Source organism: Cricetulus griseus, chromosome 4, assembly GCF_003668045.3.
Source record: "Cricetulus griseus strain 17A/GY chromosome 4, alternate assembly CriGri-PICRH-1.0, whole genome shotgun sequence".
In the NCBI taxonomy this organism is placed as follows: domain Eukaryota; kingdom Metazoa; phylum Chordata; class Mammalia; order Rodentia; family Cricetidae; genus Cricetulus; species Cricetulus griseus.
This window is the reverse complement of record NC_048597.1, coordinates 84,925,820-84,948,400: the sequence shown is the minus strand read 5'-3', so window position 1 is coordinate 84,948,400 and position 22,581 is coordinate 84,925,820. Positions and strand designations below refer to the sequence as shown.

Genomic DNA, 22,581 nt, shown 5'->3' with positions numbered 1-22,581 from the left:
AAGGAAAGGACAAGAGACAGCCATTCGAGTGAGCTATCTCGAGTACCCTTCTAGTAATCGCCTCTGCTCAGGTTGGCATGGATCCTTCTTAGCCATACACAAGAGTCCCCATACAAGAAAAGTGGGAGGCAAGCCCAAAAACTTCATGGGCATGGGTGTAACACCGTTGTCGACCCGGACAGTGACACTCATATTTCTCTTTTCTAACTCTCCCTCGCTTCCCTTCTCTTTCCATGACTACTATCCTTCATATCTCCCTAGGCTACACTTAGAGCCATTTGGTGAAGGACTGAAACATATGACTCCATTTGAGAAAGAACCAGGCAGCCAGGATGGTGACATGTGCCTGTGAGTGCAGCACTTGGAGGCGGAGGCAGGATCACAGGTTTAAGGCTAGCCTGGACTACATGATGAGAGACCCTTGTTTGATAAACCAAACAGAAAATTCCTAGGGCATAAAGCATGGTCTTTGCCATCAAAAGACACTGTCAACTAGACATAGGTATAAATAGTACGAATTACACAAAGTAGCAGATTGCTTTTGTTTTTCTAGCTCTGGAAGTGGTTTGAGGAGGATAACCTTGATTTACTGGTGTGCAGTACCCAAGGGAATTTTCAGTAGAATTAGCAGACATCTTATTTCCATCAGAAATATGAAAATGAAATTGTAAAAAAGAAAACAAACATGTGGAGCTCGGTGCCAACTTTATTAATATACTTTTTATAAAAAGTGCTTTATAAAAGTCACAATGTCTGGAGACATTATCATAAGAGTAATTTGTTTTTAATTCATATGTGAGTAAATTAATTTCAGTGCCTTAAAGACACAGAGACTCGTAAACAAAATAGTATTGTCTAATGGGATGTTGATGTCATTTTATTTTTCTCCCCACCCAAAAATTTCAAGATTTTTTCCTGAATTGTTGGCCTAATATATTACATTGTTTATCATTGCTATGTGAAGAGGGATTATCTTTTAAAATAATTCCAAAGCTGATAGTGGAGGAGCCTACCTATGACCCCAGCGTTCAGGAGGCCGAGCTATCAGGACCTCAAGCCCAGAGTCAGCCTGGATTACATATGGAGACTGTGGACCAAATAAATGTAATAATTCTACACTTTATACTCTGAGTATTATTGTAATGCTTGGTGCAGTCACTACAACTTTGGTTGCTAACAAAAACCACTCCCTAAAACTACCCAATAGAACATGGATACAGGTAGGAGCATGACACTGACCTCCCCAAAGAAAGGGACCCTGAGCTGTGGGCCACTGGGACTCCTAGAAATCCCTGGACCTTGTTCTCTGCTGCTTAGTGAAGTGAAATGAGGCAGTGAGAGACCACGCCCCTTTTTTTGTCTCGGTAGAGACTTTTGTGCTGTTTCATCCACATGGCAGAATACAGGCACTGGACTGATCCCAGTATATATGTCATAAAACCCTGGTCATAGGAGAAGCTAACAGCTTATTCATGATCTCAAGTTGAGTTTCCAAGAGGAAATTCCTGCTGCTGGCCCAGTTGGCAGTGGCTAAACAGGATCACCTAAGCTTGCCCCCAGGAAAATTAGACGAGGGGTGCTCATTTTAGGGGAAATATTTCCTAGGGGCGGGGAGGATGGCTCCTGGTCTGAGGAGAAATCCAGTCAGTCATTCCTCCAGGAGTCTATGTATGTTCTGTGTGTGTGTCTACAGAAACAGAATTGGGAAAAGTCCTCATTATCACAATTCTACAAAGTAGGCAGCCCTCGTTACCTTGTGAGGAAAGTAAAGTGGAGCGCTAGCTCTCGGCTGGTGAATGACTCTTTTTTATTTCAACTTCAGGCTATCTGGCTCCCAAGTTTGACATCGTCTTACCTTTCCCTCCGGTCCTAGTCCGGGTTCTCCCGTAAGCATGAGCACTGGCAAGATGTGTGGGAGTGTGATCCCAGGGAACAGACCATGAGAAAGAATGAATGGCCCTTGCAAAGAAAGCATGCCAAGCCAACGGCCCTCTTTAGGTTGGCAGCCATTACAAACGTCTGTTCCTTGGTCCCTCGGGAGCACCTGAGGAACTTCAGGAAGCACATCTCAGAATTGGGAACTCTGGAGTCAAACTAGGGGTCACTGCCTATCAACCCCTGTCCATCTGTGGTCAAGGGAGCCTACTTTCAGATCGTGAACAGCCAAGTGCCAGGTGGTTCCCCTGGGAATCCTGTGACAGTGGTCTTGGGGCTGGCAGTGAGCTAACAGACTGCAGGGTGCCTGTCAGGAGACATCAGCACCAGATGAGAAGAGACAAACCTTGAGCAGTTGAGCCAGAGAATGGAATGAGAATCTTTTTGGTTTTTTGAGACAGGGTTTCTCTGTGTAGCTTTGGAGCCTATCCTGGCACTCGCTCTGGAGACCAGGCTGGCCTCGAATTCACAGAGATCTGCCTGCCTCTGCCTTCTGAGAGCTGGGACTAAAGGTGTGTGCCACTTTAATGCCCGGCTGGAATGAGAATCTTGAACATCACCATTCATTCACCCATCCATCCGTCTGTCTGTCCAGTCACCAACTATCGCAAGGAGTTACAGAAAGGGCCAGAGGAACTAAAATGAATCTTAAGTTTCAGATACTCCATAAAAGGAAATAAAATAATATAATATATGCTGAAATGACACAGCTTTTTAGAGGCATAGAAGATGCAATGTGTGTGCTGAAAATGTGGCTGAAAAATTCTGGTTTTCCTTGAGATTAGTCTTGAAGGGTAAATAAAAACCAGTTGGAAAGAAATGTGAATATTGACTCTACTCCAATTAAATTTTAATATTTTGATGTTAAATTCCCCGAATGTCATCACTGTATTGCGGCTATGTAGGAGTGGTACTATTTTTAGGAGGTAGGTGCTGGAAAACCTCGGAGGAAAGAGTCACCCCGTCTGTAGTGCTCTCAAGTGATTCAGCAAAGTGCCCACATCTGGGAGGGGAGGAGTGGGAGACACAGATGTGACATGATGTCAGCAAGTGGTTAGCATAATTCAAGGGTGTACAAGTGTACCTTAGTATTCAAGGGGATCAGTGCCAGGACTCCTCATAGGTTCCAAGATCCAAGGATTCGGAAGCCTCAGAAGATGATGTTATTTGAATAGAACATACACAAGTCATCCTGTCTATTTTAAAGTATTTTGGAGCAACTTACCATGCCAAATACAATGTAAATACTATCTAAATTGTTATTTACAGAGTAAGACAATAAAAATAAACTATACATGTTCAACATAAAGTGGAATTAGTTTTCTGAGCATTTTCAAGCTGAGATTGGCTGACTCTGAGGATGTGCAACCCAGGGATACTAAAGACTGACTGTACTAATCTTAACAACCTTTTATTTAAGCTTTTCCAAAAAAGAGTAGCAGCAGTCACAGATGGACAGAGTAGAAGTATCACAAGAAGATTAGCTCAAACATGGTTAGTGTGGGAAAGACAGAAACTCTGTCATCTTACCGGAAACCACTGTCAAGGGTATGGAGAAAACTGCACACGGCAAAAGAATCCACAGGACCAGTTCCGGTCAGTCAGTTCCCTCCCTGGCACTGCAAACAGAAGATGGGTGTATACATGGGACAGAAGTCCCTTAAACCCAAAAGGAAGACTTGGGCAGGGTTTTGAGTCACCAGACTTCTTGAGAGCTGTGCTCATAAGCGAAGGAGACTGGCTGATGTGTCAAGAGTGTATTTATCTCTCATCTCTAGCCCTTACAGTTTGCCCTACAGTAGGCTTTCAGCACAAGTTGGGACTTGCTTTTTATAAATCACGAGAATAGATGGTGAATTTTTTTTCTTCCATTGCCGATACTCATGGGAAACATGCTGTGTGTTTTGTTAATGTCTCCTCCCCCAAGGCAGAGCGCTTGGTGAACATCTGTCTGCTCACACCTGTTGGGCTGGTTTACACGGCAGTCTGAAATGAACACATGCCAGGGTAGTGGCGTTCAGAGTTCCTTTGCTTTCAGAAATCTGTTGAAAGGATTAAAGACCAGATATTTCTCCCACCTTCTAGTTCATCATCTCATTTTAGGGAGAGCAAGTATTTCTCCCTCTTAGTAAGTTTAATACATGCAACGTGGATTTAATGATCTTGAAAACTAGGAAGTATTACTATTTCATACAACATGAATTTCCAAATGTAAAAATTCCCCCATGGGAGCGAGTCTCCAGCCCAGGAGCAAGAACAAGGGAACAAAGGTAGTACCAAAGCCAAACCAGGCTCTCTCAGACACTGCAAACACTCAGGGATAGATAGATGGACGTTTATGCCCCTCCTGGTCCTGCAGCTGTGTAGTCAAAAACACACAAAGGATTATCTTAATTATAAACTGTTTGGCCTATGGCTCAGGCTTCTTATTGGCTAGCTCTCCCTTATTAATTAACCCATTTCTATTAAACTGTGTATTGCAACAACGCTGTGGCTTACTCATAATGTTCAGGCATGTTACTCCTTCCGAGGCTACATAGCTTCTCTCTCCAGCAACTCCCTCGTTTCTCTTTCCAGCATTCTCCTAATCTGGTAGCCCCGTCTATACTTCCTGCCTGGCTATATCCTGCCTGTCCATTGGCTGAAACAGCTTTATTCGTCAACCAGTAAGAGAAACATATTCACAGCGTGCATAGGGACCTCCCCATCACTCAGACAAAGGATAGGTGGCCTGGTGTGTCATCAGAGGGTCCTCAGGTGGGAACAGCTCCTCTGCTGGGTCACCGTGAGCTAAGTAAAGGTAGGCAAACCATAGGCAGTTGTGGAAAGAGAATCCATGTCTTAAGCCCTTCCTTGACCAGCCTGCATCATGTCAGGGAGATTGGATATGCTCATCTCCCTGCCATAGCACAGATAGTATTTGGGTAGCTTAGAAACTGTCTGCCTTGTCACCTGTCTTTGTGTTCCTAGTATTTGGCACTGTGCAGAAGGCCCTTGCTCCTTAGTTTTTTTCAGATACAAACAGATGAACCTACAGAGCTTCCTGAAATGATCATAGCCCACCTCCACTCCCTGGATCATAACAGCAGTATCTACCCTGTTCTCTGTGTTAGAGTTTCAGCCTAGCATTTTTGAAAGAAATAATGGGGGGATGGTGGAGCTGGGGTGAGACAAGATCTCGCTATATAGCTCTAACTGGCCAGGAAATTGCTATGCAGACCAGGCTGGCTCAAACTCGCAGAGATCTGCCTGCCTCTGACTCGGATATCTGCCTCCTGAGAGTTGGAGTTAAAGACGAGCTACCATGCCTGGCAAAACCATGGCATTTTTTTTTTGTTTGTTTGGTTTGGTTTGGTTTTGGTTTTGGTTTAGGTTTTTCGAGACAGGGTTTCCCTGTGGCTTTGGAGGCTGTCCTGGAACTAGCTCTTGTAGACCAGACTGGTCTCGAACTCACAGAGATCCACCTGCCTCCCCAGTGCTGGGATTAAAGGTGTGTGCCACTACCGCCCGGCTAAAACCATAGAATTTTTAAAAATGGTTTTGTAATTTGGGGTGGTAGGTCTTAAACATGTGCAGAAAGAGGACTGTGAATGAACACTTACTAAAGCAAGAGACAAGAGTGTTAAGTTTAGTGGAAGTCAGCCCAAACAAGGAGAGAGCTTAACTCCTAAGAGGCTGAGTCCCAATCAAATGGCATTTTTCTTTTTTACTTTGTACATAGCCTTTACTTTTATGGGGTGTGATGATACTTCAGTATGTGCATGCAAAGTATAATGATCAGATTGGGTGTTTATGATTAATTATTACCTCAAACATTTATCATTATTTTGTGCTAGAACCATTCAAAGCCCACTCTGTATGTCTTACTTTAAAATATGCAGCTGATTGTCCATCATCCTTTTCCTACCGGGCTACCAAACCTGAGTAGTTTTTCATCACAAGGCACTGCACTCGGTACCCTCAGGGCTTTTGGGATAGCAGATACACACTCTAACATACACATTTCAGTCTCGAGGATATGAATATTAACATGCAAAGTAATTTAACCTCACACGAATTTGAAGTTATGTTTATTACTAAGATGATGTTTCAGGATCTGCCAGACACAAGGATGACACTTTACTGTGATAGTGTCTGTGTTAGCATTCCATCACTGACAGGACACCTGTGACAACCAACTTTAAATGGAAGAAATGTTTATCTTGTTGAAGTTCTAGAGGTTTCAGTCCCCGTTGCTTTGGTTCTGTGATGGCAGGGTACATCATAGTGGTGGTAGAGAGACCTGTTTACCTCATAGCAGCCAAGAAGCAGAGGAGGGAACTGTGGTCTCAATGCCTGCTGTAAGAGAACACCCAACATAGCCCACTTTTTCTGCTAATTCCCATTTCCTAAGGGTTGTTCCATCTGCCAGTGTCTTAGTCAGTTTTCTATTGCTGTGAAGGGACAGCATGACCAAGGCAACTTATAAGAGAAAGCATTTAACTGGGGACTGGCTTACAGTTTCAGAGGGTTATTAGTCCATGATCACCATGGTGGGAGCATGGCAGGAGATAGGCACACATGGCACTGGAGCAGTAGTTAACAGCTCATGGTTGATCCACAAGATGCAGGCAGAGAGAAAGCCTGAGTCTGGCATGGACTTTGAAACCTTAAATCCCAACCCCAGTGGTATACCTCCTCCAACAAGGCCACACCTCCTCATCCTTCCTAAACAGTTCCACCAACTGGTAATCAAACATTCAAACATAGGAGCCTAGTGGGCCATTCTCATTCAGACCTCCACAGCCAGATAAACCAAGGCCAGCAAGGAAAGCTTTAACACATGGGCGTTTGGAGGACATTTCAAGCCTGAGTGACAGCAACTTCTTTTTTGGTTCTTTAAGACTAAAATTTTACACCCCAGGAGAATAGTTGCACTGTCCCTTTATTGCATCAAGGACATTTTCCCCACTGTGGTACTAGGGATGGGACCATGAATTTGCACATGCTAGGCAAGTTACACCCCAGTTACACCCACTGATTTAAACCCCAGCTCAGGGACAGTGTTAACAGGGACTTCCAGCTCTTTGCTACCTAAGGTCAGCATTTCTAAGACAGTGGTCATTTTGACCTTAGGACAGACACCAAGGAGTTAATATTCAATACACAGCAAAGCTCTGTAGGCATCTGCTTCCATGAAGAGATGCATGTGTCCCTTGGTTGGCATTTTATCATAACTCAATAGAGAAGTGAGCAAGCATCATTTGGGAGAAAGAGGGCTTCTCACAATTATTCTGGGAATAATTGTGAGAGAAGCAATACACATTCTTCTCACAGTGCTTATGATTCATCTTTTGGGAAGGAGGTTTATGGATCTTATTGTAGCTGATATAATAGTTGTAGCTTACTAGGATATAAAGAAAACCACACAAGGGACATAAGAGCTGAGCGATACATGTTAATGTCACTGTCCTCAAAACTGGGCTAGGGAGACACTTCAGTCAGTAAACTGCTCACCACACAGGTTGAGAACCTAAGTTTGATCGATGAATCCATATTTAAAAAAAAAAAAAAAAAAGCTAGGCATAGTGGCCTGGGCTTGAAATCCCAAAGTAGGAAGGCAGTGACAGAGGGGTCCTTGGGTCTCACTGGCCAGCCAGTCTAACCTAATCAGGGAGTTCCAGGGCAATGAGAGACTCAAAAAATATTGTAGGTGGCTCATGGGAAACAGCATTGGAAATTGACTGCTGGCCTCCGCATGCACCTGTGTGGATTCGAGTATACATGAACGCTTGAGCGTGCGTGTGTGTGTGTGTGTGTGTGTGTGTGTGTGTGTGTGTGTGTGTGTGTGTGTGTGTACTCGCGCACTAGTGGAGCTGTCCTGGAGCTAGCTCTTGTAGACCGGGCTAGTCTCAAACTCACAGAGATCTGCCTGCTTCTGCCTCTCCAGTGCTGGGATTAAAGGCATGCGCCACTACTGCCTGGCTGAAGAAATGTTTTGTATCTGCAATGTTCAACACCAGGTGGCCAAGCTGCCATTTGCAATGTGGCCTGTGGGACTGGGGTGTTAACTTTTTAGTTGTCATTCAGAAGGCCACATGTGACTCAAGACTGCCAACCAGGACAGTGCAGTTTTTATCTTTTATGGCTTCCCATTTAGGGCCCAGGTAAGAGGATTCCTTTCTGGAGGTGCTGACTGATTCTCCAAGGAGAAAATGTGTTAATACAGCCATCTAGTCCCAGGAGAGTGGCTGGTGCTTAGCCTCACCATCAGAGATGGCATTTCCCAGTATGCTCAGTCAACACTTTGAACACTTCTATAGCATCCCCAGGCATACAAGTGTTGGGAACAGAACTCCCAAATCCTGTAAAAGGTACTTGGAAATGAGGCCTCTCCAAGGTGACCAGGATTTGATGAAGACGCAGCTCTTTGCCGAGATTAGTGGCTGAGTGAATGTGGTTGCTCGCTCTCACCATGAGATGTCCTGTGGCCTAGTTTTGGTGTTTTCTTTGAGACAGGGCATCTCTTTGGAGCTTGTGGTCCTCCTGCTTCAGTTTTCCCAGGATGACACGTGTGAGCCCTCACACCCCTTACTATGGTGTTGGGTCCTCACCAGATGCTGTCACTCTGATGATGGATCTTGCAGCTCCAGAACTACACACAAAGTAAGGTACCTGGGCTGTGACATTCAGCTGCAGCAAAAGAAAACAGACAAAGACAAACACCTCACTCCTCACCATTATGAGTCAGCCAAGGATCTCTGTGTGTGGTGGCCAGGGGCCCAGACAGAACAGAAAACAATACAACTAGGAGAGAAGGGAAGGAAACTAAGGCGTTGCAGAGAGCATGGGAAACGTTTTTTAAAATTATGACATGAAGACGTTGCACCTGTGAGACAATATAAGGCAGAGGGGGGCTAGTCAAAGGTGAGGCGTGTTTGAACTCTCTGTAAATTATAAATAGAGTCAACAAAAAACTCCAACAGAAGGATTGGAAGAAGTGGAAATGTTCTCAAAGAAAAAACATAAAAGAATGAATAGGTGGATAGAGAGATGTCACCGTAGTCAAGAGGACTTGCTGCTCTTGCAGAGTACCTGGGTTAGGTTCCAAACCCCACAAACCACGTGTAACTCCAGTTGCAGAAGATCTGAATCCCTCCTCTGGCCTCCACAGGCATCATGTATGCACATGGTGCACATGTAAACATACAAGTAAAATATGCACATAAAATAATTTTTTTGTTTTTGTTTTTGTTTTTTTTTTTGTTTTTTGTTTTTTGTTTTTTTGAGACAGGGTTTCTTTGTAAAGCCCTGGCTGTCCTGGAACTTGTTCTGTAGATCAGGCTGGCGTCAAACTCAGAGATCCACCTGCCTCTGCCTCTCAAGTGCTGGGATTCAAGGCGTGCACCACCACTACCCAGATAAATATTTTTTAAATAGAGAGATGCTATGTACTCAATGTAGAGTAACAGAATTGCAGAAAGAAAAATAAATTTTAAGAAGAATTATCAAAGAAACACTTCCAGAAGTTTAAAAAGTAAATGTTGAGGTTAGAAATGTCTGCTGAGGGATGTAACTGTGTGAGAGTGCTTCCCTAGGCATGCACAAGGTCCCAGGGATAGGAAAGGGACAGGGAGGGGAAGGGAAAGGAAGAGAAGAAGAAGAAAATCATGGCAAAAGTGTCCACTGAGGGGCTGGGAGGATGGAGGTGTAATTCAGTAGGGGAGCCAGTTAACGACCTTGGGGCCTTGGGTCAAGTCTCCAACATGAGTTATAAAAATAATCAAAGGGCTCTCTCACCACTGAAATACTGAGGAGAGAAAGGGCTCCCACACCCAGCAGAAGTGCATACATTTATTCAAAACCCAGGTGCAAACACATTTGTACAGCCCTGCCTGTAACAGCTAAAGCCCACTGCAGTCAAAAGGCCATCAACATTAAAATTGGGCAAATTAATTGTAGCATATTCACATAATGGATCAGGAATGGATGAATTGCTGTGCCCTGGGTGAATCTGACAGTCTTAATGGGATATGAGAGACAGGAACAAAAAAATGTTGATGATTCCATGTCTACAAAAATTCAAAAGCAGACCAGCAAGTGCATAATGCTAGAGATGAGTGACAGTAGTTACTACTAGGGGTGTGTTGTGGCTGCTGCAGGCTCTTGGTAGTATTCTATTACAGGATCCAATTGCTTGTTTTTGTAAAAAAAAAAAAAAAAAAAAATCCATCAAGCTGCTGTTTATGACCTATGCTCTCTTCTGCAAGCATGTGCTTTTTCAATAAAAACCTTACACTTTCTAAAGTTCAACACATGATGGTAAAATTTAGAGCCAGTTACAAAAGAGACTCTAAAAGCTTTGGGTGCAGCTGGATAGGGCAGCTGGACACAGGCATCATGGTAGAATAAAGAGAAAGACGGGAAGAAGAGAGAGAATGAGTGAGTGAGTGGATGGATGACTTGGAACCTTGTGAAGGTGATAATGGAAATCAAAGGATGTGAGATACATGCCTGTAACTTTTGGGAGCTTGGAGAGTTATACCTTACCTACCAGGGGACCAGTAAAATAAGGGTGTTTGGTAAGAGACAGCAAAATGTTGACCACCATTTCTGAGGACGTTTCTTGAAGATACATCACCAAACTAGGAGGTGTTCAGAGAGCCTAGAAAACAGAAAATGATGGTAAGAGGCTCCACGGTCTGTATTTGGTGGAGCAGGAACAACAGGGAGCTTCTGGGAGGTGGCCCCAGTGCCATGTGAAGATTCTTCCAGAGGACCTGCTGATGCATAGCATGTAGAAACCTAAGCAAATGGAAATATAATTACTACTGATAAGAAAATAGCCAGAGCAGGAAATGCTATAGTGGATCTCCCTGAGTTTATAAAAGCTATGCATTTTCCATATAAACCATTTTGGTTTTGTATAAGACAAACATAAAACCCCTAATGAGCTGTCTAGTTTTATGTCAACTGACACATGCTGGAGTCATTTTGGAGGGGAAACTTCATTGAGAAAATGCTCCACCAGGTTGGCCTATAGGGCATTTTCTTTATTGACAATTGATGTGGGAGGGTCCAGTCCACTGTGGGACGAGTCATCCATAGGCAGGTCCTTCGTAATATATTAAAAAAAAAGCAGACGTTGGTAGCGCACACCTTTAATCCCAGCACTTGGGAGGCAGGAGCAGGTGGATCTCTGTGAGTTCAAGGCCAACCTGGTCTACAAGAGCTAGTTCCAGGACAGCCTCCAAAACAATACAGAGAAACCCTGTCTTGAAAAAAAAAAAAAAAGCAGCCTGAGTGTAACGATTCTTTTTCTGTCCCACCAGCCAGCTCCCAAATAATGACACAAAGACCTGTTATTAATTATGAAAGCACTACCTTAGCTTAGGCTTGTCTCCCTAACTCTTTTTTTTTTTTAAAATCTGAGTGCTGAGATTAAAGGCATGCACCACCACCGCTTGGCTCCCCCTAACTCTTATAACTTAAATTAACCCATATTTTTATTAGTCTACCTTCTAGCACGTGGCCTTTACCTCGCTCCCATTCTCTGTGTTCAACTCCTGCATCTCCATGGCGTCTCTCTCAGGCTTAGATTCATCTCCTACTTCCTCTCTCTCTCTCTGCCCAGAAGTCCTGTCTATACCTCCTGCCTAGCTAATGGCCATTCAGCTCCTTATTAAAGCAATCACAGCATCTCCACACAGTGTACAAATATCCCACAACAGCTGAGCAAGCCATGGGGAGCAAACCAGTGAGCAGCTTCCTCCATGCCTCAGTTCCTGCCTTTTGAGCTCCTTGACTTCCCTTGATGATGGAATGTGACATGAAACTGTAAGCTAAGATCAACCCTTTCTTTGCCAAGTTACTTTTGTTGTTGTTTTGTTTTCTATCATGGCAATAGAAACCCTAAGAAAACTGCTTTCTTGAGACAATCACTGTGACCATCCTTAGGCCTTAGATGTATCCAAAAATCTGAGTATACTTGCATGGTGTATAACAATGCTATATGATCAGCAACATCTTTAAAAAGATTTATTTTTATTTCATGAGTGTTTGCCTGCATATAGGTCTAATGAACCACATATGCAGTGCCCACAGAGGCCAGAAGAGGGTATCAGATCCCCTGGAACTGGAATTATAGACAGTTGTGAGTCTCCTTGTAAATGCTAGGAATTGAAACTAGGTCCTCTGTAAGAGAAGCCAGCACTCTTAACCACTGAGCCATCTTGCCACACACCCCATCCTTTCACAACGAAATTTTAAATGTATTAGCTTTGCCCATGGGAAATTTGTCATGCAAATGTGTATTCTTTACAGTTCACTGTTCCCACTTTAAAAAAAATCTTCTAAGTGTGTGTGTGTGTGTGTGTGTGTGTGTGTGTTTGTGTGTGATAACCCATATTTTTTGTGTATGATTAACACAAAAAATGTGTATAGAGTCTTTTGTGGAGGTCAGGGACAACTTTCCGGAGTCAGTTATCTCCTTCCACCTTTACATAGGCAGGTCCTTCGTAATATATTTACATGGGTCTTGAAGATTGAACTTAGGTCAGGCTTTCCCAGCAAGAGCTTTTACTCACTGAGCTATCTCATCAGCCCCACTGTTTTCCCTTTTTTAGGTAGAGGAATGTGTGTGTAACTTCACAAGTGAGTTCTGATTAGCCCACAGCAACCAGCATAACCTCACAAATGCAATGCAGTTAAAAAGAAGGAAACGTCACAGACTAGTCCTTTGGAGGGTAAATATGGTTTCTCCCTCCCACACCTCAATATTTATCTTCTGTACATTCCTAAGCAGGGAAGCCGTGGGATGGGAGTGCCTTGCTGTGTTCCTAATTATGTGGTAGAATTTTCCTTGCTGCTGTCCCTCTGCTTTAACTGGTTAGCTGGCGGCCAGCGGTCCAACATCACCCGCCTCACGACCATCTGCAGGAAGACCATCACTTGGTGTATTGCTGGTGATGGAGGAGTGAGTCAGAACATATCCCTGCACTGCGGCCCACTAAGCTGCCAGCGTGGGACCCCGTTTTGAGATCACATAAGGATGCACCTCTGCCAAGTGTTGCCTGTTCCAGTGTAAGGTGATCAGAGCTCTGGAACCCACCAGTGATGACTTTCAGTGGATGTTCTCAGCGTTAAATAAAATCTAAAAGTCATGAGCACCTGGCTTACTTTTCAGTTGTCATCGGTGTGTGAAGTGGTGCGGGAGGAGTGGGCAGCTTTGGAGTCTGCAGAAGGCATCCGTTGCTGGGGGTGAGGAACTCAATTTCAAAGATAGACACATTTGACTGTAAACCTGACTATATGACCTCGAGAATGCGGGTTCTTGGATCTGAATTCTTTAACAGAGTAGGAAGAAGATACCATACTTTCTTGCTGTGAGTCTACATAATGGCTGTTAAAAACCCCACCCGGTCAGGATAAAAGTTTGAGACTAACTTGGATTTAACATCCAGTTCCAGCCAAACTGGAGTCTCAAAGCTTTAAAGTGGAGGAGGGGAGGAGAAGGGTCCCAGCTGAATTAAAGTTAGCGCAGCCTGGCTCCTCTCCCATCACTTGTATGTCACAGAGCCTTTTATTCCATCTGCAGTTCAGATTGGCCCAGATGGCTAGGTGACCCTGACTCTGGGGAGGGGTCAGGTACATAAATAGTCATGCTCACTCTCATCCCATGTCCTGCAGCCAGCAGATCCCTGAGGTGGCACTCCCTCCCTGGCCTCTAGCTACACTGCTGAGGGGGTGGGGTGGGGGGACAGAACCACACAGCCTTTCACTAGAGGAAACAGGATTCCTTCCTTGCTGGCTAAAGGGCAAGATGAGAGGTTAAGGGCTCTGGCCATGGCTTCACCTCTGGTCATGCCTTCCTCTCTCTGGGGAAAACAACAACTGAAAATCCTCTTAGAATGGAACGTTATTTCTAGAAAATGGAAACCAAGAGACCCAAGTCCTGGGTCCAGCAGCTGCCTCCCCAAAGGCTAGCTTCCTTTCTTGGCTCACTTCCCAACTTCCTCCCCTATCTCCCTGGAAAGGAAGAAGGTGGCTGATCCACACTGGTCCCTGCAACCAGTGAGGACCCTTGAGCATCCAACCTGAGCCTGTAGCAGTGCAGGCTACAGATTAGAGAGGCCAGCTCTCTGTCCCATCAAAGAACATAGACAGGTCATTTTGCAAACACTACAGCCAGAAATGAGCAGCCAATTGTGATCTGAGATGCTGACACAAAACAGTGTCGGGTACTTCTAGATCTTCCAAGTATTCCTTAAAATGGTAAGGGAAATAACAACAATCAGGAAGGCAAGGTGCAGTGATGGGCCGTGGGTTTTGGGGTCAGAGAGGTCAGGAGCCTCTGGGTAGGAGGAGAATAGTGACAGTTCCTGTGCTTTTCCAGTGTGCATGGAGAGCCTACTCCATGCTGCCTCACCCAGAGTGAGAGTGTCTTTTGGAAATATCCCGAAATGAGTATCAGGCTTCGAGAGCTTTGCCACACGCTGATAGCTGTGGTTGGGATGTGGTTTTATATCTATCCCCCAAGGCTCCATGTTCTGAAATTTAATTCCCACTGTAAGGTATTAAGTGGGTGAAAAACTTAACCCAACTCCAGCATTCAGAGGTCCGGCCTTTGGGAAGGATTAGGACTAATAAAGTCATCAAAGTGGATGGTGAACAAATCCTTGTGGCTTCAGAAGTGGTAGTAAGAGCAGTCTCCCTCTCTCTCTCTCTCTCTCTCTCTCTCACTCTCTCTCTCTCTCTCTCTCTCTCTCTCTATCACACACACACACACACACCACACACCACACACACACACACACCACATGACTGCCTGTTGCCATGTGATACCCTGAGCTCTTCCAGACTCCGACAGCAAGAGAGAAAGCATCTCTACATGTGAACTCTTTTACCTCCAACGCTAAGTGAACCTCATTTGTTTACAAAGTTACCCAGCCGTGGGTGTTTTATGATAGGAAGGAAAAATAGGCTAAAACACTGACCTACTTTACTCTGTAATGCTTAGAAAGGTTTCACAGTCTAGCAATTCAAAGTTGCCTTTCCAATTGAGGCAGGAGAGCTTCGTGTAGCAGCTTTAGGCCTCACTCAGCTGGGCTGATGAACACGAAGACTCTCTGACCGAATAATGCTGTGAGCTTAATCTCCAGTGAGATTATTTCATAAAATATTGATTTGTACTATGCACAGAAAGGAGATAATTCATGAATAGAAAATGGACGCATGAGCAGGAATTCTTCGGTTCCCCTAGTTCATAAGCATGGAAAGCAATCAATGAGTCTGTTTTACAAAACAAGCCTGACTCTACCACACCCATTGGAAGAGGCAAGAGCTCGGAAGTTATTCTTCCTTGGTGTTCCAAGAGCCTGACCCTGATGGTGCAGCCTTTTTCTATAGACAATGCAGGTAAAGCTGCAGACAATGATGTCCTCTCCAAGCTGTAGGCTCCTCTTCCTCTCTTTCGCTTTCTTTCCATCATCCTTTTTCTCCTTCCCTCCTCCTCTTTCCTCACCTCTGGCCCTCCCTACCTCTAACTGGGGTTTCAGCATATTACTATTCTGCTGCAGGCCAGCATTTCCCATGAGGTATTCCTGTCTTGAGAGGAAAGTAGCAAGGTCAAGGTGCCTGAAACGGTGCTGCAGTTGTGTGTCCAGCAGCAGTCCTGCACCACCTTCCCTTCAATTCACTGTGACCCTTGACCTGCCCACTCTGGAGTTGGAATAGCAAGGTAGTGCAAGGGCAGTGCTCCCAGAATCAAAATCCTGATTATATTCTCATTGACATTCTGTGGCTAACCGAGCTGTCTTGAGCAAGCCAGCAAATTATTCTTGATGCTTGCTTCCTGGAGGAACACTGAAAGATCTTGTAAAGATCAAAAATTCGGGGGTGAGGGGTGGGGGTGGAGTTAAGGAGGGGGAGTACTTTAAAAAAAGTAAAAGCAATGAAAAAAATTAAACAGCTACTGATTCTCACCCACTTGGATCAATAGAATAGAAAGACAGGATGCAGGCATGGTGGTGCACGTGTGTAATCCCAGTGATGCAAAGCTGAGGCAGAGGAATCTCAAATTGATGCCAACCTAGATGGCATAATAGATTTCAAGCCAGCCTAAGACACAGCAAGACCCCCTGTTCACCCCACTGACAGAAGGATAAAAATTACAGCCAATGGGCAAGGTGTGAGGAAACTGGAACCTGCATATGCTGCTGGTAGTTGGTGCCACTTCTCTGTAGCTTGGAGTGACTATTCCTCCAACGGTTGGTCCAGCACAGTCACTCCTGGACACATACCCAGTTAAAACACAGCTGCATGGAGAACTGTGTAGTACGAATAATATAAACCCAGAAACAGATATTGGGGTTCAAGCTGAAGATCAGAAAAGCAAAACAGCCAGCCACTAGCTCTAACCTCTACCTCAGACTAAAAGGGTGATCCTGTCTTCACAAATCCCCAGAGACTAATTGCCCAAGACTGAATACTGAATACCCTGCTCCTATCTTATATACCTCTCTGGTGCTGGGTTTAAAGGTGTGATCTCTGTTTCTTTTTTAGACTGATTCACTCTCATGGAGCCCTGGGTAGCCTTGAACTCACAGAGATCCATCTGCCTCCATCTCCTGAGTCCTGGGATTAAAGGAGTCTACCACCACTGCCCAGCTTCTATGGCTATATCTAACTTTGCATTCTGATCTTCAGTGGCTTTATTAGATCAAAAACAATGCATCATCACAGAACTGTACATGGACACATGTGTACTGCCACAACTCATAACCACTCTGAGTGTACATTAAGTGATAAATTGCCACATCTTTGCACATCTAGGGTCCAGGAACCCTGAATGGGGGCAGTGAGGGAATGAAGAAAGGACAGATGCGCAGACAGAAAGGCTGGAATGAGGTGGCCTGTGCTTGCTCAAATGGAGTAGCCACAAACCCCTGGAAGCACAGGGTGTTTATTATATGCAGTTGAGCAAGGAGGCAGGATTACTGCGTTCAGCTGAGGGAAGGCTGTGTGATTACATACAGGTAAACTGGTGTAGTTATTATACACAGCTGAACAAGGAGGCGGGTTTAGCTAATCGAGGTAGGAGCAGTTCTGTGGGGGAGCAGTCTTCAGGCCAGATACGAGGGAGGGAGGAGACAGTGGTGGACATTTTTTGACTCTGTCAACACTCCCACTCAGACCCAAAGAAGGCTTTGCCATCCATCTGAGTCTCACCCAGGGAGGGTTTTGCTACTCCCATGGGTCTGAGGCTTTGGGGTCCTTGACCTGGCTGTGCCCATGCCATAAAACACACTCACTTAGGACCTCACTAACTCCCTACAATGAGTGGCTAAATAAAATAAAATGAAAGTATTAAGCAAGAGAAGGATACAGGGGCTTCAGGATGGCTCAGTGGTTAAGAGCACTTGCTGCTCTTGCAGAGGACCTGGGTTTGCTTCCCAGCACCCACCTGGTGGCTCACAATAGCCTGTAACTCTAGTTCCAGGGACTCCGATTCCCTCTTCAGGCCTTCTCGTACTCTATGCATGGAGGGCACATACATACATACAGGAAAAACAGCCATACACATACAAAAAAAATTAAGTCTAAAAAGAATTTTAAATGAGAAAATTATACAAATGCTATATATTCAGCAACAAGCATGAGCCTTGAAAGCATGATGCTAAGTAAAAGAAACCAGTCACAAAAGATCACATGCTAGGGTTCCATTTACAAGAAATATCCAGAACAGACATAGCTGTAGAGATAGAAAGTGGATCAATGGTTGCTAGGGGCTGGGAGGGGAGGAATGGGTACCAACTGCTCATAGGTTTCAGGATGATGATGTGCACAGATTGATTTGTCAGTGGACTCTGAGTGTACTGAATCCTCAAGTTTGCACTTTAAATGGATAAATTACAATTCAGAGCACAGCTTGTAATCAAAGACATGTCTCACAACCTGTTGACCAGGCCACAGGTGTCTTCACTCTCAGGCTTGTGACCGTCAGAGACACCAGTGTCCAGACTCAGACACTGCATGTTAATTGCTTGAAATAAAATAACAGAAAGAAGAATACATTGCATCCTTTATCTTTAGTGTGTGTGTGTGTGTGTGTGTGTGTGTGTGTGTGTGTGTTTGCGCACATGCGCACATGTGCAGGGACCACAGAGTGTGCAGGGGCTACAGAGTCCAGAAGAGGACATTAGATCCCCAAGAGCTGGGGTTACAGGCGGTTGTGATTCACCAGACTTGGATGCTGGGGACTGACCACGGGTCCTCTGGGAGAGCATTATGTGCTCTTGACCTCTCCAGCTCCTGGGTTAGTCTCTTAACCCCTGAGAAGCCGGTGCTTATGGAAGAAAAGCTAGGGAGAACAATGGACAGCCACACGTTTGGCAGCAGTATTATGCAGGAGCCGAAAAATGAGCAAGGAAAGGGCCCAGCTCCAAGAAGCTTAGGGACTTCAGGATATTCTCAAGAAATGCTGCATCACAGATGCCCTGAGTGACACAAAGGGTGAATCAGCAGGAGCTCTGAGTCACATAAGCAATGCAGAAGGAAGGGACTTTGCCTATAAGAACAGCTGAAGAATACAGTGACTCTGCCTACATTTTCCTTTGTGTGTGAAAAAAAAAAAAAAAAAAAAAGTCAAAAAAGCCAAGAGTCTGTTTGGCAGCACCTGATGAAAAGAACAATTTCAGAAAGTGTGGAATCAAAGTGTGGTGCAAAGAGGCATCATCTCCATCTGCCTGGTAGCACGATGTCCTATCTTAGCCCTGCACACTACAACCTGTCGAAGATCTGACCTTTGATGCCACAGCTGGATTCAGTCTTAGTATGGTTCAGCTAACGGTTTTTCAACTTCACCCTGGTGTGAAGGTGCTCAGTGCCCGGAAGCAGCTGTACTTCAGATTTGGAGTTTTCATCTTTCCCCAAGCAGACATCATGCAGTATGATGCTCTTTTGACATGGGGGTAGCCAAGGCAATCCGTGGCTTCTGGTCAGCCTTGTGCTCCTGAGAGGATGTTAGGATCATTAAATTACTCTCATAGTCCTTTCGCCAGTAAGTGACTGGGCCAGGACTTGAACCGTCTGACTTCAGAAGACCACTCTACAGGCCACCTTCATGTTTAGTCTAAATGGAGTATTGGATCCCAGCATAGTGATATGGAGGCAGGAGGATCATGAGTTTGAGCCCAGCCTGGGCTGAGAAAGAGAGCTCTTGTACGAAACAAACAAACAAACAAAATTAAAAAAAAAAAAAAAAAAAAGGAGAAAGGTGAGGCAGGGGAGAAAAGAAGAAAAGAAGAGAGTAGACGAAGAAGGTACATGAGAGAAGTGAACCTGGGGCTTCCTCTCACCCAAACTGTCCACTCAGCCAACTGTGTTTATCATATGGCTTTAAGGACTCCAGAGTGACCGTCAGAGTGTAGTTACAGCTTCCAGCTTTTTCCCCTCTGTTCTGCTGGAGCTACCAACCAGTCATGTCTGTGTCCTCAGCCTTTCTCCCAGAAGTCTCTCAGTCTTGGTTTCCCCACACACACAAACCTTTCTCCCAAAGTCTCTTGGTCTCAGTCTCCCCTCCCCCATCCCCCTCTCCCCTCCCCTCCCCTTCTCAACCTTTCTCCCAGAAATCTCTCAGTCTCCCCATCCCCTCCCCGTCTCCCCCACCCCTTGTTCCTCTCCACACTACCCCTTCCCCTTTCCCTCTCTCCCTCACTCATAGAGACTGAATCTAGGGCTTTGTACACACTAGGGGAGAAGTCTCTTCATCACTGCCCCAGTCCCCTTTTCCCTTTTTATTTTGAGACTTTGATAAATTTGAGACTTTGCGTCTTTGATAAATTGCCCAGTCAGGCCTTGAACTTGTCATCCTCCTCCCTCAGCCTCTGAGTAGCTGGGATGAGGGGTCTCCAGCATCATCAGGCCCCTTATAGAGAACCACACAGGATTTGAGACACAGAAACACCAAACAAGGATAAACCTACAACAAAATGGCAAATCTTAGCCATTTGAACTTCAGAAATGTCTCCAGGGATTGGTGCTCACAGAAACTGCATGGGGTACCCTACCTGATGAGGGAGACTCTTCAGGGACTCTGTAGGAGAAGCTCAATGGCCCTCAGAAGAACCTTCCTGGGCCAGAAGCTGGGAGTGTCTCAAAAATGCAGATTTCATGGTCCCTCCACAGTCTCCCTCCATCAAACATCTTCCAGGACATTCTCTGAGACCCACAGAACTAAGGCAGGGATTTGGATAGGATGCAACATTTACCTTTCCTTTCTGGAAGAATATTACAATTCAACTTCAATTAAAAAAAAAAAGTATTTTGTTTTCACATTTTGTATACATGGGCTTCCTTTGAGAGTTTATAAATTTAAAGGAACAGAAGTTCTAACCTAATATGATATTCTCACTCTCCTACATTTATTTATTTATTTTTAGACACGGTCTCTCTATGTAGACCACTTGCCCCTGTCTCCTGAGTGCAGGGATTATAAGTGGGTCACAACACCTGGCTCTCTTACCTGTCTTTGGTGGAAGGGTTGAGAGAGGGTTTTTCTGTGTAGCTCTGGTTATCTTAGAACTCACTGGAGACCAGGCTGATCTAACTCAGAAAGATCCGCCAGTCTCTGCCTCCTGAGTGTTGGAATTAAAGGCATGTGTCACCACCACCTGGCTCTCTCGCCCTTCTTAATATGGGCTAAAGTTATTTTTCCTCATAAACTTCATCAGGAACCAAGGATGTAACTCAGTGGTACAGTGCTTCAGTCCTCATCACTGCGGTGTGTGTATGTGCGAGAGTTTGAGCATGTGTGCTCTTGTCAGCCTTAAGTATTTTCTGGATTCATTTGTTAAGCACTGACGAAGCTGACAAAGGCACTTGTTTGTATGTATGTATGTATGTATGAATGTATGTATGTATGTATTGAAATACACAAATAGATGTATGCAATGGCTAAAGCTAGAACATGCCTGGGATAATTCATTTTGTTGCATGGGTATTTTGTAAAATTAATACAGCTGAAAAATCCCCTTTTCAGTTTTTGTTTTTGTTTTTTGTTTTATTAACTTGTTTAGAAACTGAACAAAAAGTTAGTGCAGCCGATAACAGAAGATAGAAGTGTGTCTTCAGCTCTGAGGTGTCTTGCTTGAGTAACATGCTTTCTGAAGTTTTCCTTTCCCTGCTAGCATCTTGAGTCAGTACTTACTAGGGAGCAGAAAAGAGTTTGTCTAGGCCAGCGTTTCCTAAATGGTACTCTGGCAAGATGTCAAAGGTTGTTTCTCCAAGAAAAGGATCTGTGATAAATGTATTTGGGAAATGCTTCATTAAAGAAACAAAGAGAGTCCTTACCTGTTGGGGGAGGGGCCATGATCCTGAAGGTGGTGTCCCAGGACATGGCTTCCATGCAAACTGACATGGAACCAGATGTGCTGACTCTGCCCGTTTCCCCAATTTGGGAAACTTGACTGCATAATTTGTGGTAGTGGGGGACTTGTTCAAGCTCTCCCGTGGGAAAAAGATTTTAATTTTAAAAAAAGGGAGTCATATCATGAGCTCTAGGGGTTTCAATGTAATAATACACAGTGTACATCTCTGAGAGTGAGTGTGTAAAACAAAGCATTTGTCAAACTTTTTTGTTTGTTTGTTTGTTGTTTTTTTGTTTTTTCGAAACAAGATTTCTCTGTGGCTTTGGAGGCTGTCCTGGAACTAGCTCTTGTAGACCAGGCTGGCCTGGAACTCACAGAGATCCTCCTGCCTCTGCCTCCGGACCGCCTGGCTTTTTTTTTTTTTTCTTTTAAACAGGATCTCTCTCTCTCTACAGCCCTGGCTGCCTGGAAGATCACTATGTAAATGAGGCCGGCTTCAAACTCAGAGATCTGCCTGCCTCTGCTTCTAGAGACCTGGGATTAAAGATGTGTACCAACACAATTGGCATCCAACTTTTTAAATTTATTTTTATGGTAGGGGTGTTTTGCCTGAATGTATGTTTGTGCACTTATACATGCAGGGTCCAAGAATCTCAGATCTCCTAGGACTGGAGTTACAGATGGCTGTGAGCCTCCATGTGGGTAACTGGGAACTGAACCTGCCTCCCTGCAAGAGCAGCCAGTGCTCTTTCTTAACTGCTGAGTCATCCCTCCAGTTCCTTAGCTTTTTGTTTGTTTGTTTGTTTGTTTGTTTAAAAAAAAAAAAGGAAAGAAAGAAAGGGAACCAGGAAAGCACTGTTTCTAAGGACCTTTTTCTGCACTGACATGGAAATAAATTAGCTACGTGCTTCTTGTGATGGAAAATAATGCAAAGAGATTTTTGCCAAGAAATTCTTCTGATGATTAGTTTGTAAAACATCCCACTAACTGGTTTTAGTGCCTTGAAGTTGAAATGTAGCCCCTGGATATATACAGTGTGTATCTAGGTGCGTTTCTGCTTTAAATAACTCTTCTCCAGGTTTATAAAGACACTGCTCTTGGAGCGATGTGTTCCCACAATTGAAACGCAAAGTGAGTGCAACAGACATTATTCAAGGAATCTTTCGGCAAAGAAGCTTGGCAGTTGATACTAGGCAGAGGCCAGGTAACGGTGGGACTTCACTGGTGGTCACATAAAGTCATTTCACGTGGCACAGCTTGTTAAGGAGGTGCTGGACAGCCCTTTGTGCTCATGCATCTG

The 22,581-nt window shown here is 44.6% G+C and overlaps 1 long non-coding RNA gene and 1 other non-coding gene across 2 annotated transcripts in view; both read left to right on the top strand.

Moving 5' to 3' along the window:
* The window catches only part of LOC103159645, a 63,593-nt gene extending 50,514 nt beyond the window's left edge, over positions 1 to 13,079 (top strand). Inside the window, exons 2-3 of the long non-coding RNA XR_003485032.2 lie at positions 12,540 to 12,659; positions 12,807 to 13,079. This is a non-coding gene — a long non-coding RNA (uncharacterized LOC103159645). The remainder of the gene's footprint in view (positions 1 to 12,539; positions 12,660 to 12,806) is intronic.
* Positions 13,080 to 21,256: 8,177 nt separating this feature from the next.
* On the top strand, positions 21,257 to 21,423 carry LOC113830988. Its single transcript, XR_003485046.1, has one exon. It is a non-coding gene; the product is annotated as a U1 spliceosomal RNA (small nuclear RNA).
* The last annotated feature ends 1,158 nt before the right edge of the window (positions 21,424 to 22,581 follow it).